Source organism: Arachis hypogaea, chromosome 16 (assembly GCF_003086295.3).
Source record: "Arachis hypogaea cultivar Tifrunner chromosome 16, arahy.Tifrunner.gnm2.J5K5, whole genome shotgun sequence".
NCBI lineage: Eukaryota > Viridiplantae > Streptophyta > Magnoliopsida > Fabales > Fabaceae > Arachis > Arachis hypogaea.
Genome location: NC_092051.1, coordinates 33,891,770 through 33,910,821, shown reverse-complemented (window position 1 = coordinate 33,910,821; position 19,052 = coordinate 33,891,770). Strand labels below are relative to the sequence as shown.

Sequence of the window (19,052 nt, the reverse complement as noted above, 5' to 3'; positions counted from 1 at the left end):
AGACAAGGTTTAGACTTTCCGGATCTCAAGAATGGCCGCCAATAATTCTTGCCTATACCACGAAGACTCTGATCTCATGGAATGGAAGGCTCGGTTGTTAGGCGAGGCAACCATGCGTCATGAATAAGGAGGCTAAGAGATACACATTCAAGCTTGTTTGCATGTAGAACAGAAGTGTTTGTCAGGCACGCGTTCATAAGTGAGAATGATGATGAACGTCACATAATCATCATATTCATCATGTTCTTGTGTGCGAATGGATATCTTAGAGAAGAAATAGGCTTGAATTGAATAGAAAAATAATAGTACTTTGCATTAATTCATGAGGAACAGCAGAGCTCCACACCTTAATCTATGGTGTGTAGAAACTCTACCGTTGAAAATACATAAGAACAAGGTCCAGGCATGGCCGAATGGCCAGCCTCCCTAAATGGCATATGAATTCAAAAATAGGGAAAAAGATCCCCTAGTACAATAGTGAAAAGTTCTATTTAAACTAAACTGGTTACTAGGATTTACAGAAATGAGTAAATGATGCAGAAATCCACTTCCGGGCCCACTTGGTGTGTGCTTGGGCTTAGCATTGAAGCTTTCACGTGTAGAGGTATTCCTTAGAGTTAAACGCCAGTTTGTAACCTGTTTCTGGCGTTTAACTCTACTTTGCAACCTGTTTCTGGCGTTTAACTCCAGAATAGGGCAGAGAGCTGGCGTTGAACGCTAGTTTGCGTCATCTAAACTCAGGCAAAATATGAACTATTATATATTGCTGGAAAGCCCTGGATATCTACTTTCCAACGCAATTAAGATTGCGCCATTTGGAATTTTGTAGCTCTAGAAAATCTATTTCGAGTGCAGGGAGGTCAGAATCCAACAGCATCAGCAGTCCTTCTTCAGCCTCTGAATCTGATTTTTGCTCAAGTCCCTCAATTTCAGCCAGAAAATACCTGAAATCACAGAAAAACATACAAACTCATAGTAAAGTCCAGAAATGTGATTTTTATTTAAAAACTAATAAAAATATACAAAAAACTAACCAAATTATACTAAAAACAATGCCAAAAAGCGTATAAATTATCCGCTCATCACAACACCAAACTTAAATTGTTGCTTGTCCCCAAGCAACTGAAAATCAAATAGGATAAAAAGAAGAGAATATACTATAAATTCCAAAATATCAATGAAACTTAGCTCCAATTAGATGAGCGGGACTAGTAGCTTTTTGCCTCTTGAATAGTTTTGGCATCTCACTTTATCCATTGAAGTTCAGAATGAATGGCATCTATAGGAACTTAGAATTCAGATAGTGTTATTGATTCTCCTAGTTTAGTATGTTGATTCTTGAACACAGCTACTTTATGAGTCTTGGCTGTGGCCCTAAGCACTTTGTTTTCCAGTATTACCACCGGATACATAAATGCCACAGACACATAACTGGGTGAACCTTTTCAGATTGTGACTCAGCTTTGCTAAAGTCCCCAATTAGAGGTGTCCAGGGTTCTTAAGCACACTCTTTTTTTGCTTTAGACCTCGACTTTAACCGCTCAGTCTCAAGCTTTTGGCTTGACACCTTCACGCCACAAGCACATGGTTAGGGACAGCTTGGTTTAGCCGCTTAGGCCAAGATTTTATTCCTTTAAGCCCTCCTATCCACTGATGCTCAAAGCCTTGGATCCTTTTTATTACCCTTGCCTTTTGGTTTTAAGGGCTATTGGCTTTTTGCTCTTGCCTTTTGGTTTAAAGAGCTTTTGGCTTTTTTTGCTTGCTTTTTCTTTTTCTTTCTCTTTTTTTGCCATTTTTTTCTTTTTTTTTCGCAAGCTTTTGTATTCACTGCTTTTTATTGCTTCAAGAATCAATTTTATGATTTTTCAGATTATCAAATAATATTTCTCCTTTTTTATTATTCTTCAAGAGCCAACATATTTAATATTCTTAAACAACAAATTCAAAAGACATATGCACTGTTCAAGCATTCATTCAGAAAACAAAAAGTATTGTCCCCACATCAAAATAATTAAACTAGTTTCAAGGATGAATTCGAAATCATGTACTTCTTGTTCTTTTGTAATTAAAATATTTTTCATTTTAAGAAAGGTGATGGATTCATAGAACATTCATAACTTTAAGGCATGGACACTTAGACACTAATGATCACATAGTAAAGACACAAACATAAAGCATAGTAAACGAAAAATAGGAAAATAAGAACAAAGAGATTAAGGAACGGGTCCACCTTAGTGAGGGTGGCGTCTTCCTCTTCTTGAAGAACTAATGGTGCTCTTGAGCTCCTTTATGTCTCTTCCTTGTCTTTGTTGCTCCTCCCTCATAGCTCTTTGATCTTCTCTAATCTCATGGAGAATGATGGAGTGCTCTTGGTGTTCCATCCTTAGTTGTCCCATGTTGGAATTTAATTCTCCTAGGTAGGTGTTGATTTGCTCCCAATAGTTTTGTGGAGGAAAGTGCATCCCTTGAGGCATCTCAGGGATTTCATGGTGAGGAATTTCCTTATGCTCTTGTTGAGGTCCATGATCTCTTGTTTGCTCCATCCTTTTCTTAGTGATGGGCTTGTCCTCATCAATGAGGATGTCCCCTTCTATGTCAATTCCAGCCGAATTGCAGAGGTGACAGATGAGGTGAGGAAAGGCTAACCTTGCCAAAGTGGATGACTTGTCAGCCACCTTGTAGAGTTCTTGAGGTATAATCTCATGAACTTCCACCTCTTCTCCAATCATGATAATGTGGAGCATGATGGCCCGGTCTATAGTAACTTCAGACCGGTTGCTAGTAGGAATGATTGAGCATTGAATGAATTCTAACCATCCTCTAGCCACTGGTTTGAGGTCAAGCCTTCTTAGTAGAACAGGCTTGCCTCTTGAGTTAATTTTCCATTGAGCTCCTTCCTCACATATGTGAGGACTTGGTCCAACCTTTGATCAAAGATGACCCTTCTAGTGTAGGGGCGTGCATTTTCTTCCATCATTGGTAAGTTGAACGCCAACCTTACATTTTTTGGACTGAAATCTAAGTATTTCCCCCGAACCATTGTAAGCCAATGCTTTGGATTCGGGTTCACACTTTGATCATGGTTCCTAGTGATCCATGTGTTTGCATAGAACTCTTGAACCATTAAGATCCCGACTTGTTGAATGGGGTTGGTGAGGACTTCCCAACCTCTTCTTCGGATCTCATGTCGGATCTCTGGATACTCATTCTTTTTGAGCTTGAAAGGAACCTCAGGGATCACTTTCTTCTTGGCCACAACTTCATAGAAGTGGTCTTAATGGACCTTTGAGATGAATCTCTCCATCTCCCATGACTCAGAGGTGGAAGCAGTTGCCTTCCCTTTCCTCTTTCTAGAGGTTTCTCTGGCCTTAGGTGCCATTAATGGTTATAGAAAAACAAAAAGCAATGCTTTTATCATACCAAACTTAAAATGTTTGCTCGTCCCCGAGCAAAAGAAGAAAGAAAGAGGGAGAAGAAGAAGAGAAATAGAGGAGAGGGAGAGAGGGGTGTATTCGGCCAAGGGGTGAAGAGAGGGTTGTGTTGTGTGAAAATGAAGAAGGAAGGAGGGGTTTATATAGGAGTGGGGGGAGGGTTAGGGTTCGGCCATTAGGGTTGGGTTTGGGAGGGAAAATAGTTTGAATTTGAAGGTAGGTGGGGGGTTTTTGGGGAAGAGAGGATAGATGTGAGTGGTGAAGAGGTGATGGGAAAGAGTGATTGAGTTGATTGGTGAAGGGTATTTGGGGAAGAGAGTTATGAAAAGGTGTGAAGAGGAGAGAAGAAAAGGTGGGGATCCTGTGGGGTCCGTAGATCCTGTGGTGATCCTGTGGAGTCCACAGATCCAGTGGGGTCAAGGACTTAACATCCCTGCTCCAATTAGGCATGTAAAACGCCCTTAGCATGCATGTCTGGCGTTAAACGCCAGCTTGCTGCTTGTTTTTGGCGTTAAACGCCCAAATATAGCCTGTTTCTGGCGTTTAACGCCACTTCCATGCTCTGTTCTAGCGTTAAACGCCAGCCTGGTGCTTGTTTCTAGCGTTTAACGCCAGCTTGATGCTTCTTTCTGGCGTTAAATGCCAGTAAGTTCTTCCTCCAGGGTGAGCTGTTTTTAAAGCTATTTTTCATTCTGTTTTTGATTTTTTAGTAGTTTTTGTGACTCCACATGATCATCAACCTAATAAAATACAAAATAACAAAAAAGAAAATAAAATAGATATAATTAAATAACATTGGGTTGCCTCCCAACAAGCGCTTCTTTAATGTCAATAGCTTGACAGTGAGCCCTCATGGAGCCTCACAGATGTTCAGAGCATTGTTGGAACCTCCCAACACCAAACTTAGAGTTTGACTGTGGGGGCTCTGGTTGACTCTGCAGTGAGAGAAGCTTTTCATGCTTCCTCTCCATGGTTACAGAAGGAGATCCTTGAGTTTTAAACACAAGGTTGTCCTCATTCAGTTGAAGGACCAACTCTTCTCTTTCCACATCAATCACAGCTCTTGCTGTGGCTAGGAAGGGTCTTCCAAGGATGATAGATTCATCCTCATCCTTCCCAGTGTCTAGGATTATGAAATCAACAGGGATGTAAAGGCCTTCAACCTTTACTAACACGTCCTCTACTAGTCCATAAGCCTGTTTCTTAAGTTGTCTGCCATTTCTAATGAGATTCTGGCAGCTTGTACCTCAAAGATCCCAAGTTTCTCCATTACAGAGAGTGGCATAAGGTTAATGCCTGACCCCAGGTCACACAGAGCCTTTTCAAAGGGCATGGTGCCTATGGTACAGGGTATTAAGAATTTACCAGGATCCTATTTCTTTTGAGGTAATTTCAGCCTATCCAATGCATTCAGTTCATTGGTGAGCAAGGGAGGTTCATCTTCCCAAGTCTCATTACCAAATAATTTGGCATTCAGCTTCATGATTGCACCAAGGTACTTAGCAACTTGCTCTTCAGTAATGGCTTCATCCTCTTCAGAGGAAGAATACTCATCAGAGCTCATGAAGGGCAAAAGGAGGTTTAATGGAATCTCTATGGTCTCTAGATGAGCCTCAGATTCCTTTGGTTCCTCAAAGGGAAACTCCTTATTGGTCCCTGAACGTCCCAGGAGGTCTTCCTCACTAGGATTCACGTCATCTTCCTCCCTTGTAGGTTCGGCCATGATGGTTAAATCAATGGCCTTGCACTCTCTCTTTGGATTTTCTTCTGTATTGCTTGGGAGAGTACTAGGAGGAGTTTCAGTGACCCTTTTACTCAGCTGGCACACTTGTGCCTCCAAATTTCTAATGGAAGACTTTATTTCATTCATGAAAGTTAGAGTGGCCTTAGATAGATCAGAGACTATATTTGCTAAGCTAGATCGATTCTACTCAGAATTCTCTGTCTGTTGCTAAGTGGATGATGGAAAAGGCTTGCTATTGCTAAACCTATTTCTTCCACCATTATTAAAGCCTTGTTGAGGCTTTTGTTGATCCTTCCATGAGAAATTTGGATGATTTCTCCATGAGGGATTATAGGTGTTTTCATAGGGTTCACCCATGTAATTCACCTCTGCTATTGCAGGGTTCTCAGGATCATAAGCTTCTTCTTCAGAAGATGCCTCTTGAGTACTGTTGGATGCAGCTTGCATTCCATTCAGACTCTGAGAAATCATATTGACTTGCTGAGTCAATATTTTATTCTGAGCCAATATGGCATTCAGAGTATCAATTTCAAGAACTCTCTTCCTCTGAGGCGTCCCATTATTTACAGGATTCCTCTCAGAAGTGTACATAAACTGGTTATTTGCAACCATGTCAATGAGTTCCTGAGTTTCTGCAGGCATTTTCTTTAGGTGAATGGATCCACCTGCAGAATGGTCCAGTGACATCTTTGATAGCTCAGACAGACCATCATAGAATATATCCAGGATGGTCTATTCTGAAAGCATGTCAAAAGGACACTTTTTGGTCAGTTCCTTGTATCTCTCCCAAGCTTCATAGAGGGATTCACCTTCTTTCTGTTTGAAGGTTTGAACATCCACTCTAAGCTTACTAAGCTTTTGAGGAGGAAAGAACTTGGCTAAGAAAGCCGTGACCAGCTTATCCCAAGAGTTCAGGCTATCTTTAGGTTGAGAGTCCAACCATATTCTAGCTCTGTCTCTTACAGCAAACGGGAAAAGCATAAGCCTGTAGACCTCGGGATCAACCCCATTGGTCTTAACAGTATCACAGATCTGCAAGAATTCAGTTAAGAACTGAAAAGGATCTTCTGATGGAAGTCCATGAAACTTGCAATTCTGTTACATCAGAGAAATTAATTGAGGCTTTAGCTCAAAATTGTTTACTCCAATGGCAGGGATTGAGATGCTTCTTCCATGTAAATTGGAATTTGGTGCAGTAAAGTCACCAAGCATCTTCCTTGCATTGTTATTATTTTCGTCCATGTCTCTTTCTTTTTCGAAAATTTCTGTCAGATTTTCTCCAGAGAGTTGTGCTTTAGCTTCCTCTTCAGAGTCCTTTCAGGTTCAGGATCAGCTTCAACAAGAATGTTCTTATCCTTATTCCTGCTCATATGAAAAAGAAAAAAATAGAAAAGAAAATATGGAATCCTCTATACCACAGTATAGAGATTCCTTTATGTGAGTAGAAGAAGAAAAGAATAGAAGAAGAGAAATTCGAACACCAAGAGGAAGAGAGGGTTTGAATTTTGAGATGAAGAGAAGTGTTAGTAAATAATAAATAATTAGATGAGAGAGAAAATTTTTTGAAAATAATTGAAAAGAAAAGAAAAATATTTTTGTTTTTAATTTAAAATTAAAGTTATAATTCAAAAATTTTTTAAAAAAGAAAATTGAAATTAAATTAAATTTAATTCAATTAGTTAATTAAAAAGAAATTTTGAAAAAGAGGAAGGTGATTTTCGAAAATTAGAGAGAGAATTAGTTAGGTAGTTTTGAAAAAGATATAATTGAAAAAAAGATAGGATTGATTTGAAGAAGATTTGAAAACCAATTTAAAAAGATAAGAAGTTAGAAAAGAAGTTAGAAAAGATTTTGAAATTGATTTTGAAAAAGATGTGATTGAAAGATATTTTGAAAAAGATTTGAAAAAGAAATTTAAAAAGATTTGATTTTGAAAATTAAAATTGATTACTTGACTAACAAGAAACTAAAAAGATATGATTCTAGAATTTAAAGATTGAACCTTTCTTACTAGGCAAGTAACAAACTTAAAGATTTTTGAATCAATCACATTAATTGTTAGTATCAATTTTGAAAATATGAAATAAAAATAAGAGAAAGATTTTTGAAAATCAATTTGAAATTTTCAAAAATTATGAAAGAAAAATGAAAAAGATTTGAAAAATATAAAGTTTTTAAATTGAAAATTTGACTTGACTCATAAAAAATAATTAAATTTTAAAAAGTTTTGAAAATGTCAACTCAAATTTTCGAAAATTTATGAGTGAATAAGGGAAAGATATTTTTTTTTATTTTTGAATTTTTAATGAAGAAAGAGAAAAACATCAAAAAGACTCAATGCATGAAAATTTTGGATCAAAACAAATGATGCATGCAAGAACACTATGAATGTTAAGATGAACACCAAGAGCACATTGAATGTCAAGATGAACACCAATAACTTATTTTTGAAAATTTTCAAGAAAAGAAAACATGCAAGACACCAAACTTAGAAATTTTTAATTTTTAGACACTATGAATGCAATAATGCATATGAAAAACAAGATGCAACACACAACAAGAAAATATGAAGATCAAACAAGAGGATTCATCAAGAACAACTTGAAGATCATGAAGAATGCAATGCATGAATTTTCGAAAAATGCAAGAAAGAGATAATCATGTAATTGACACCAAACTTATGACTTGACACTAGACTCAAACAAGAAACATCAAATTTTTGGTCTTTATGATTTTGTAAAATTTTTTTTTGGATTTTTTTGAAAATTAATTTGAAAAAGAAAATAAGGATTTCCAAAATTTTTAATAAGAATTCCAGGAATCTTGCAATGTTAGTCTAAAGCTCCGGTCCAGGAATTAGACATGGCTTGCTAGCCAGCCAAGCTTTCAGTGAAAGCTCTGGTCTAAAATACTAGACATGGCCAATGGCTAGCCAAGCTTCAGCATACATAGCTCAAGCATGTGAAGAAGAAGCCTCAGTCCAAAAGAATTTAGACATGGCTTTATAGCCAGCCAGGATTTAACATATCCCATGAAATTCTAGAATTCCTTCTTAAAAATTCTGAAGAACATAAATTAAAAATATTTTTTTTGAAAATTTTCAAAAATAAAAAGTGAAAAGCTATAAAATAAAATTACCTAATTTGAGCAACAAGATGAACCATCAGTTGTCCAAACTCGAACAATCCCCGGCAACGGCGCCAAAAACTTGGTGCACGAAATTGTGATCTCAATGGCGCCAACAACTTGGTACGCACAATCGTAATCTTAATTCTTTGTCACAACTTTGCACAACTAACCAGCAAGTGCACTAGGTCGTCCAAGTAATAAACCTTACGTGAGTAAGGGTCGATCCCACGAAGATTGTCGGCTTGAAGCAAGGTATGGTTACCTTGTAAATCTCAGTCAGGTGGATTCAAATGGTTATGGTAAATTTATAATTAAAATATAAATAAACTGTAAAATAAAGATAGAGGTACTTATGTAATTCATTGGTGAGAATTTCAGATAAGCGTATGGAGATGCTTTCGTTCCTCCTGAACCTCTGCTTTCCTGCTGTCTTCATCCAATCATTCCTACTCCTTTCCATGGCAAGCTTATGTTGGGTTTCACCGTTGTCAATGGCTACATCCCATCCTCTCAGTGAAAATGGTCCAAAATGCGCTGTCACCGCACGGCTAATCATCTGTCGGTTCTCGATCATACTGGAATAAGATTCAGTAATCCTTTTGCGTCTGTCACTACGCCCAGCACTCGCGAGTTTGAAGCTCGTCACAGCCATCCCTTCCCAGATCCTACTCGGAATACCACAGACAAGGTTTAGACTTTCTGGATCTCAAGAATGGCCGCCAATAATTCTTGCCTATACCACGAAGACTCTGATCTCAAGGAATGGAAGGCTCGGTTGTCAGGCGAGGCAACCATGCGTCATGAATCAGGAGGCTAAGAGATACACATTCAAGCTTGTTTGCATGTAGAACAGAAGTGTTTGTCAGGCACGCGTTCATAGGTGAGAATGATGATAAGCGTCACATAATCATCACATTCATCATGTTCTTGTGTGCGAATGGATATCTTAGAGAAGAAATAGGCTTGAATTGAATAGAAAAACAATAGTACTTTGTATTAATTCATGAGGAACAGCAGAGCTCCACACCTTAATCTATGGTGTGTAGAAACTCTACCGTTGAAAATACATAAGAACAAGGTCCAGGCATGGCCGAATGGCCAGCCTCCCTAAATGGCATATGAATTCGAAAATAGGGAAAAAGACCCCCTAGTACAATAGTGAAAAGTTCTATTTAAACTAAACTGGCTACTAGGATTTACAGAAATGAGTAAATGATGCAGAAATCTACTTCCGGGCCCACTTGGTGTGTGCTTGGGCTGAACATTGAAGCTTTCACGTGTAGAGGTCTTCCTTGGAGTTAAACACCAGTTTGTAACCTGTTTCTGGCGTTTAACTCTACTTTGCAACATGTTTCTAGCGTTTAACTCCAGAATAGGGCAGAGAGCTGGCGTTGAACGCCAGTTTGCGTCGTCTAAACTCGGGCAAAGTATGAACTATTATATATTGCTGGAAAGCCCTGGATATCTACTTTCCAACGCAATTAAGATCGCACCATTTGGAATTCTGTAGCTCTAGAAAATCCATTTCGAGTGTAGGGAGGTCAGAATCCAACAACATCTGCAGTCCTTCTTCAGCCTCTGAATCTGATTTTTGCTCAAGTCCCTCAGCCAAAAAATACCTAAAATCATAGAAAAATACACAAACTCATAGTAAAGTCTAGAAATGTGATTTTTATTTAAAAACTAATAAAAATATACTAAAAACTAACTAAATTATACTAAAAACATACTAAAAACAATGCCAAAAAGCGTATAAATTATCCGCTCATTAGTTGCTCAGATAAGTTAGCTGCTAACCTTACTTCATCAATAAGATTGGGGATCATGCGGTCATTCACACTTCTAATCAACATCCTTGGACTAGGCTCTCCATTTTCTACTAGGATTACTATTTCTTTATCATAAGTAAGCCTGAACGGAGTCTCACTAGTAAAGGATTGAGGTGTTGTGTGAGCACCATAGTACTAACCATAACTCGTCAGCTCATGAACCCAGAGAGTCATTTAAATTTTTTCAATCCTTTCAAAATTACTGGTGCTGGCGGGATCGTCGGTTAGAAATTTTCTCGAGAAATAGGATCGGTGTTGCACGTATAGTCCCAATCGACAAGGCGACCCTCGACCAAAGTTTAGATTAAAGATGTTACAATTCAATTCACAATAACTGGGAGTAAAATCCTGGGTCGTCTTCCCAAGGAACTAGTGACCACAAGTGTACAAGTTTGGTTGTGAAATTGAGGGGGTTTTCAATAATGAAGCAATCAATTAAGAAATAAAAGAACACTCAAAATTGCAACTAATGAACTAATAAACGAATTAAAGAACTATCTATGTAATATGGACAAGTAAAGCTTTAAAATGATTGAAGTATGATTCAAAACATAAATGGAAGCTTTGGCTTGGGTTAAGTTAGGGAATCTCTTCCTTGTCATAACCACCACTATGATAATTATGATGGATTAATCTCATCTAGTCAACCCTTAACATCGAAGAGTAAGTCAAGTGAGCATAGTTATTCTTAATCCACAAATCCTAGCTAACTTACTAATTGCCTTAGTAAAAAGCTAGCGTTAGTGGAAACAAGAATAATTAACAATCCAAGAATTATCACTAAATGTTGGACATTATGACTCTAGTATCCCATATACTCATTTTTCCAAGACAAGGAGTGAAAATTTACCTCATAATCAAAATTGACATTTCCACAAACACTTGGTGGACATAATCATAAAATATGGCAAAATTGAAAAATGCTTGAAACTATGAGTAATAAATGATCAAAATCAACAATGATAACTCAAAGAAACATATAATAAAAAAATCATCAAATCTATCAACTAGAAATCAAAATTGCAAAGATATGTATATATTAACAAAGTGTCTTTAACTATAAGAAAGTGTAACACAAGTGTAGTACTTAAAGATAAAATTAAGAAATACTTACAATAGAAGCAAGCTAGAATCCAAGATCAAAATGAAAATTGCACTTGTAATATAAACCCTAATAAAACCCTAAGAAAGTTGAGAGAAAACTTAAGAGAAAACTAAAACTAAAAGCTTCCTAAAACTATCTAATACTACTCCTAATGGTATAGTATGGTTTCCTCAAGTTTATCCCTTTCATATGAGCTCTAGGTCATCAGATTTGGGCCTCCAAAGCCTCCAATTCATGAGCTACGTGATTTTTTAATGAAGTCACGCGCTGGTACTTGTGCGTACACACAGATGTATGTGTACGCACATTGGTTGATTTTCATCTTGTGCGTATGCACACTCCAAAATGCTCTTTTCCTTTATTTTTTGCATGCTTCTTTTCCATTCTTATCAAGTCATTCCCACCTATTACACCTGAAATCACTAATAAAAAATATCAAGACATTAAATAAAATGTAAATGGAATAAAAAATGATTAAATTAAGCACAAAAGAGCATGTTTTCACAATTAGGCACAATTTAGGGGGAGAACACAAAATCATGCTATTTAACGGAAATAATGTGGGTTTATATGATAAAATCCAATCAATTCCATTGATGAGCGTTAGACTCTTGTTGACATAGAATTTTTCAATTGAATTATCGTTGGAAGTATATTCCTAGACCAACAAAGAGACTTCTCATACAAAAATTTATGGTTTTGTCACAGATAACAAACCCCTAATAAGAAATAACCGAAGTATTTGGACTCCAGATCGTCTCCCTAGGAAACAATGTAGTGCTTAGTTATTGGCTATGAAGGGGGTAAAGAGGGGGGGGGGGGGTTTGGTTCATAAGAGGGCAAGAAAAGTAGATTTAGCAAGCAAGTAAAGAAAGCAAATTAAAGAACTCTTGGCTAAGACTTGAGTAATTGAGATCACCATCCTTGTCAACAAACCGAATATTGATAATCATGAGAGGCCAACCTATTAAGTCTACTTCCCAAAAGCTTTAAGTACGTAAAATTTACTCCTAAGCTTGAAATACGTCAAATAGATTTGATCACATCCACCCTTAAGTCCTAACCTACCTACTAATTAACTTAGTAGTGAGTTAGTGTCAATGGGTATCAAATTGATCACCATGGGTTCTCAAATCACCAATTCCATCATACCCGATGACTCAAGATTACCCAATTCCCTTGGCTTAGACCAAGAGTTGACGAAACTACTCAACAACTAAAGAGAACATTTCATCAAACACATAGAGTGCAATAAAAGTAAACTTCATAAATTGCAAGAATAGTAACATCTAAGAACTACTAATGTGCAAGAAAATTGAGATCAACAACTCAAATCAACAATGAAGAAACATCAAGCATTAAATTGCATTAAAAATAAATCAAATCTAACATGAGTTCAACATCACAAAAGAGAGCAAAATGAGAAATTAACATCACAATTAAGAGAATCAAGATGTAGAAATGAGAAATTATAAAAGAAACAAGATGAGATCAAGTAATTAAACATGAATTTAGAATAATCTAACCTAATCCTAACCTAATTCTAGAGAGAAGAGGGAGCTTCTCTCTCTAGAAAACTAACTAAAGGCTCATCTTGGCTAAACTAATTGCTCCCCCCTTTTGCTTGGACTTCAATTCTGCATGAAATACACTCAGAAACAAGTTGGAATTGGGCCTGGGCAGCTCAGAAATCACCCCCAGCGTTTTTCCTTTAAGTGGGCCATGTAAGAGTATTGGCGCGTGCGCGCCATGTGCGTGTGCGCGTCAATAGGCAAATTTTCCACCCGCGCGGACGCGGCAAGTACGCGTGCGGGTCTATTGGTGAGACCACTTTTGCGCGTGCGTGTCCTTTGATGCATTCCCAATCTTTGTTTCTTCATGCATTCTCCCCTTTGTATGCTTTTCTATTCATTTCTTCCATCCAATACTTGCCTTGTAAACCTGAAATCACTCAACACACACATCAAGGCATCGAATGGAATTAAAGTGAATCAAAATTACTAATTTAAGGCCTAAAAAGCATGTTTTTACACTTAAGAAAAATTCAAGGGAGAATTACAAAACCATGCTATTTTATTGAATAAATGTGGAAAAAGGTGGTAAAATCCCCCAAAATAAGCACAAGATAAATCACGAAATCGGGGTTTATCAAATCTCCCCACACTTAAACTAAGCATGTCCTCATGCTAAAATAAAAAAGAAGCAAATGGTATTAACATTTATTCAATGCAACTAACTAAATGCAATCTATTTTCATGATATAATGGCTTAGTCAAGATAAATCAATCTCCAAGAATACACATGCAAGCACAAGGGCTAAGGTATTAGCAATCAAAGCAAACCACAATTGGATTGAATCATTGAAAGAATTCACAAACTTGCAAGAAAAGATGATAATGGGTGGAAACATATAATTGAGCGATTGAACCCTCGCCGGATGTGTATCTGCTCTATGCACTCAAGTATATGGGGTTGCTTCACTCATTTCTCCCCTAATCATGCTTTCCAAGATTTGTTTTTTATCTAACAATCAACAATTATTTTATGCATGCATACAAATATCAAGAGGACTTCCCATAGGTTGTAATGGGGCTAGGGTCAAGGTAGGATGCATATGGTCAAGTGAGCTTGAAATTTGAATCTTTGATTAACTTAAACTTCCCACCTAACCTATGAAAACCTAAACAATTCTAAACAAACCTAGCTATCCATTCTTCACTTTTCACATACTCATGCAATTCCTTTTTAATACCTTACATATGCGTTGAATTTATGAAACCTTAAACCTTGGGACCCTTTGTTCCCTTTTTGTTGCAATATTAAAAATATCAATGTATATGGCTTACATGTGATTACTACATGAGTATGTACCCAATTCTTGAGAAATTTTCAACAAACACATAAATATGCTTTTATCTCTAATCAATGTACCCAACTTTCCCAAAATCAAGTAATGAACACTCTCACTAGCTTAAGCTAATCAAAGATCCAAACAAGGGACATTTATTGTTTTTCACTTAAGCTTGTAATGTGCTATAATAATGAACAAATGGGTTAAGCATAGGCTCAAATTGGTTATTAATGGAAGATAAAAGGTAGGCTTATTTGGGTAAGTGAGCTATTTGAACAATGGCCTCAATCATGTAAATGCATGTATACACAAAATAATGGACATATAGAATTAAACAAATCAAAGATTACAGTCATAGACAGAGAATAATGCACACAAGAATGAAAATAAGTGGTTATATATGATGTAACCACACAATTAGGCTCAAACCTCACATGCTTGTGTTCTTTGCTCAAAACATGATCCACAAGTATATAGTTCAAGCAAGTTATAAAAAAATTTTTTCAACCAATTGGGTGGTACCCTAAAAATGAAATTCTTGAAAATTTTCATCATATTGACTAGGCTTATTCTAATGCAGTGTTGTGATTTAGAAAATTTAAAAAAAAAATTTCCTAGTTTACCCTTTTTTCAATTAAAACATAATTCTTATACAAAAAGGATCAACTAGAATATATATATATATATATGCAACAAACAAAACAAGAGTATCTATAATAGCAGATATATACAGTCATCCCAAAATAATCTAAAATATAAAGTGCAAAATAACATAAAGTAGCAGAAAACAAAAATAGATGTCCGAAAGTTCACCACATAAATGCAAATACCGGTCACGAACGGTGACCTCCTCACACTTTAGAATCAAGCATCGTCCTCGATGCTACTATTGAAGCTCGGGATGGGGGTCAACAATCGCGCCGAGCTCCTCAGGCTTGGGCTGTGGGACTGGGACTGGCTGTGGCTCTGGATGTGGCTGTGGATCCTCAGGAGGTTGCTGGACCTCAATAGTGGCCTGTGTCTCTGGAGGTGCATCCTGATGAATCGGCTCCTTAGCCGACTCCTCCTCCTGATCCTGCTCGTCGGAAGCGGGAGAGTCTGGGAGCGGCGGTATCTCGATGCCCTGTGATACAAACACCTGGTCGATGTGATCGAGACGTCGCATGACACGACACTCAAAGCGCTCCATGAAGCGGAGGAGGTGCTGCACCAACAGATAAGTCGGCTCAGGTGCTGGTGGTGGTGGTGGTAAGGGTGCTGCGGCTGCTGCTGACGATGAGGGCTGAGCTACCTCCTCTTCTGCTCTGGCTCAGGAACGGCGTTTGGGTGGGGGATTCTCGTGCACCCACCCACCCCATGGAATGGTAGTCTCTTTGTCATCGTCATCTGGGGGTGGTGGCGTCACATCATCATCCTCCCATGGGACACCTGCCAGCTCAATCATGCTGGTGACCAGTGTAGGGAAGGGTAGCAAGCCGCGAATATGAGCTCTCCACATACTATGCCTGATCAGTCGGGGGAAGTTCACCTCCTTCCCTTGCATCACACACCCAATCAGAATCAGCATATCCATCGGAATATCTGAAAAGTGAGTGGTGGAAAAGACATAGTGGGCGAAGATATGCTGCTAGGTCTTGGCCTCCTTCATCAGATAAGCGAAGCGTATCCCCTTGGGCTTCTTGTTGTTCGAATCCATCACCCAAGGAGCGTCAGGTGTGGCAATCACGCGCTTAAGCGCCTCATAGTCAAAAGTCATGGAGAGGATAGCTACCTCTGCCTGTCTATAGGCGCAGGTCTCATCAGGACGATGGTGGCAAAGCAGTGCATCCCCAATAGCATCCTCAGTGATCATAATCTCTCTACCCCGCAGCTGCACTAAATCAATATTGGCTCGAAAGAAGTTGCAATAAAATTCTCTCACACATGAAGTGTTCACCCTCCCCAAATCTCTGTCAACAAAGTCCAATCCTAACTTCAGAATGCGGGTGTTAATGGCATGCCTCACATAATTGGAAAGGAGTAGTTTCTTCTCAATGTTCAGATTTTTCTTCCAGAAGTCGGAGAAGCGAAGCTCACAGTAGAGGTTTGGGAATTTGATTGGATCAGTGGGTGGTAGCAACTGATTTTCCTTGTCCACCTTATTCAGCGGATTCTTAGCATAATTTGCATAGGGAGAAGGGGTAGAGTTCTTAGAGCGCTTCCTCTTTTTAGAGTTAGTGGCTATAGCCTTTTCTTTGTCTGACATTCTGAAAAATAGAGATGATACAATATAAGCAAATAGCCAAAATAGATACAAAGCACTCAAAGTAAAGCATATTCATGAAGTGAATAAAGAGAGGAGATTTCTTGGAATGCAAGCAACAAAATTCAGAATTCAAATCATACTTCAAACCAAGAATTCAACCCACATTTGCACATTACTTGTTCATCAAGTCTAAGAAACACCATATCCAAAATAATGATCAAAGAGTTAGGTTGAGAACCAAAAGAAGTTAGTTGGTTAAACAGATTAGAGTTAGAAATCAGTTTGAAAATCAGTGATATGGTGGTTACTAGCTCAATTCAAAAGAGAATGCACAAAATAGGAATGTAAGCATGTTCACAATCATGAAATGCATCAAGTCATTGATGATGAAATATGGTGTAGCTAGAAAGCAACTAATATGGAACAGACCATCAATCAATGCAAGCATCACTAGAGTTATGTGAATTGGTGTTGGTGAAAGCGAAACCTTGAAAAACAAGTAAATCAAGCATATTTGACACCAATTCCAACAATGCATGCAAGTCACAAGGATTGGGATGAGATTTGAAAAATTCATGCGCTATGTGACCAAGGGTAATTTGGGCATAAAGGAATTGAATCACAGTGGCCACATAGATAGAAGAACTCATCAATCTTGTGAAGCAAGCAAATCAGGCTCAATTCTCAATCATGCAATGCATTTATGCAAGTTAGCGTTGCAAGCAAGCAAGGAGTATTAGAGGCATGACCAAAGAACCTATTCTTGAGGAATTTTCAAAACCATTTAGATGACACAATTCTATTTGACACAGAAATCATCAAATAGAAGTTTGTTGCATCCATCAAACAATGTCAATTCAAGAAATATGGTTAAGAAAAATCCGGCAGCATTTCAGCAGTAAATTGGCTATTTCCCAAATTTAAACAGCCAAGTTAGATTCCATATGAATTCATCAAAAGTCAAAAGCACAAAGATCATGTATGAGTTCATATGACTGGGGCAATCAAGCCAATAGTGCAGCAGCAAAGCATTAGAGAGCGATTTAAACTAAATCAGCCAGCAAGCAGGTATGAACAAGTAAACGACCAGTATCCATGAGCAAAGCAATACTCAATAATGGCAAGCCAAGCATACAGCATAAGCAAGGCAATGAAACACAGCAATTTCACATAGCAGCAAAATATTCAATCAATCCTAAATCCACTACTCAGCCCAGATTCGCTAACCACCTAGGTAAACTAAACTAACTAACTAAGCTAATCTAACTAAACTAATGAAATTGACATAAAGCAGTAAAAAGGAAACAGAACAGGGGAAGTATTGAACCTGGGAGACAGAGGCTGAATGGGGGCAAACGAAGGGAAGGGAGAGCAGAGAAGGGTGAACCGGCCAGAGCAGACAGCAGTCTGGTGGCACAGGGAAGCTTGCGCCGGCGACAATGGGGTCACGGCGGTGCTCGTGGTGGCAGGGGCTGGTTGCGAGAGAGGCAGAGAAGAGAGGGTTGAGTGAAAGAGAGGGAGAGTGAGGAAGAGGGGGTTGGGGCGTGCGGCGATGGCAGCGGTGGTGCGCTGGAGGTTGCTCGCCGGAATGCTGGTTGTGGAGGGAGAAGGTTGGTTATGGGTGAAAGGGAAATGGAACGTTGGCGAAGAGAGGGTCGAAAGGGATTGCGCGAATGCGCTAGGGCTTCGCGTCCCTGAGGTAAGTGAAAATTTGAATCCACGCGTGCGCGCACCGTGTGCGTCTGCGTGGGTGGAGGAAATTAAGGATTGGCGCGGAAGCGCCGTACGCGCTTACGCGTAGATGGGAGAATTAGGGCTCGGTGCAGACGCGTACAGTGCGCATCCGCGCGGGTGTGCTGGGCCAGAGGCACAAAAGAGGCCCAGAGTTGGCACAACTCTCGGGTCCTTTGGCCTGGGTGATGCTAAAACGCATCGACGCGCGCGCACTGTGCGCTTTCGCATGGATGGCTTGAGCTTAAAGAATGGGCACTGAGGCGCGAAGTATGCCAACGCGTGGATAGTGAAATAGGGAGTGGCGCGGATGCGTACAGCATGCGTCCGCGTGGGTTGAGACACAGAGTTGGCGCAGATAGTTAAAATGCGCAGCCGACGCGCGCGCGCGCTTTGCGCTTGCGCGTGGCTTATTTTTTTTTTTTTTTATTAATGAGCATCAAAGAGGGCTCATAAACTTCTCATCCTCCTCCAAAATTTTAAAACTAGCTAAGATGCAAAATTAAACACATTTTTGAAATATTGAGGATTTTTCAAACAAATTGAGGAAACTTGCAATCCAAGCAAAAACTCAAATTTAAAGAATATTCCCAATTAAAGCATAGAATGTATAAACATCTTAGCAAGCAAGAAGAGTATGCCAGGAAGTAAAGAGATTATATACAATGGAACTCAATTCATTCATTCATTATATCTACAAGAGAATGGAAAGAGTTTACCATGGTGGGGTGTCTCCCACCAAGCACTTTTAGTTTAAGTCCTTAAGTTGGACATCGGGAGGCTTCTTGTCAAGGTGGCTTATGCTTGTATCCATCCTTGAACCTCCAAGAGTGCTTGTCTTTTAATCGGTTGTCAGAAGTTCCAACCATCTTCACTAAGCTTGAGTGAGGTCCTCTCCAAGACATGAGCTCCCAAAATTGATTCTCACAGGGTAATCTAGGATCCCATATCTTGTCATCGCACCCATCTTCTAGTTGATTGCCTTGA

General features: G+C 38.7%; 1 non-coding gene across 1 annotated transcript; it reads left to right on the top strand.

Moving 5' to 3' along the window:
* The first annotated feature begins 5,916 nt into the window (after nt 1-5,916).
* Nucleotides 5,917-6,024, top strand: LOC112759905 (small nucleolar RNA R71). Its single transcript, XR_003180369.1, has one exon. It is a non-coding gene; the product is annotated as a small nucleolar RNA R71 (small nucleolar RNA).
* Nucleotides 6,025-19,052: the final 13,028 nt, after the last annotated feature.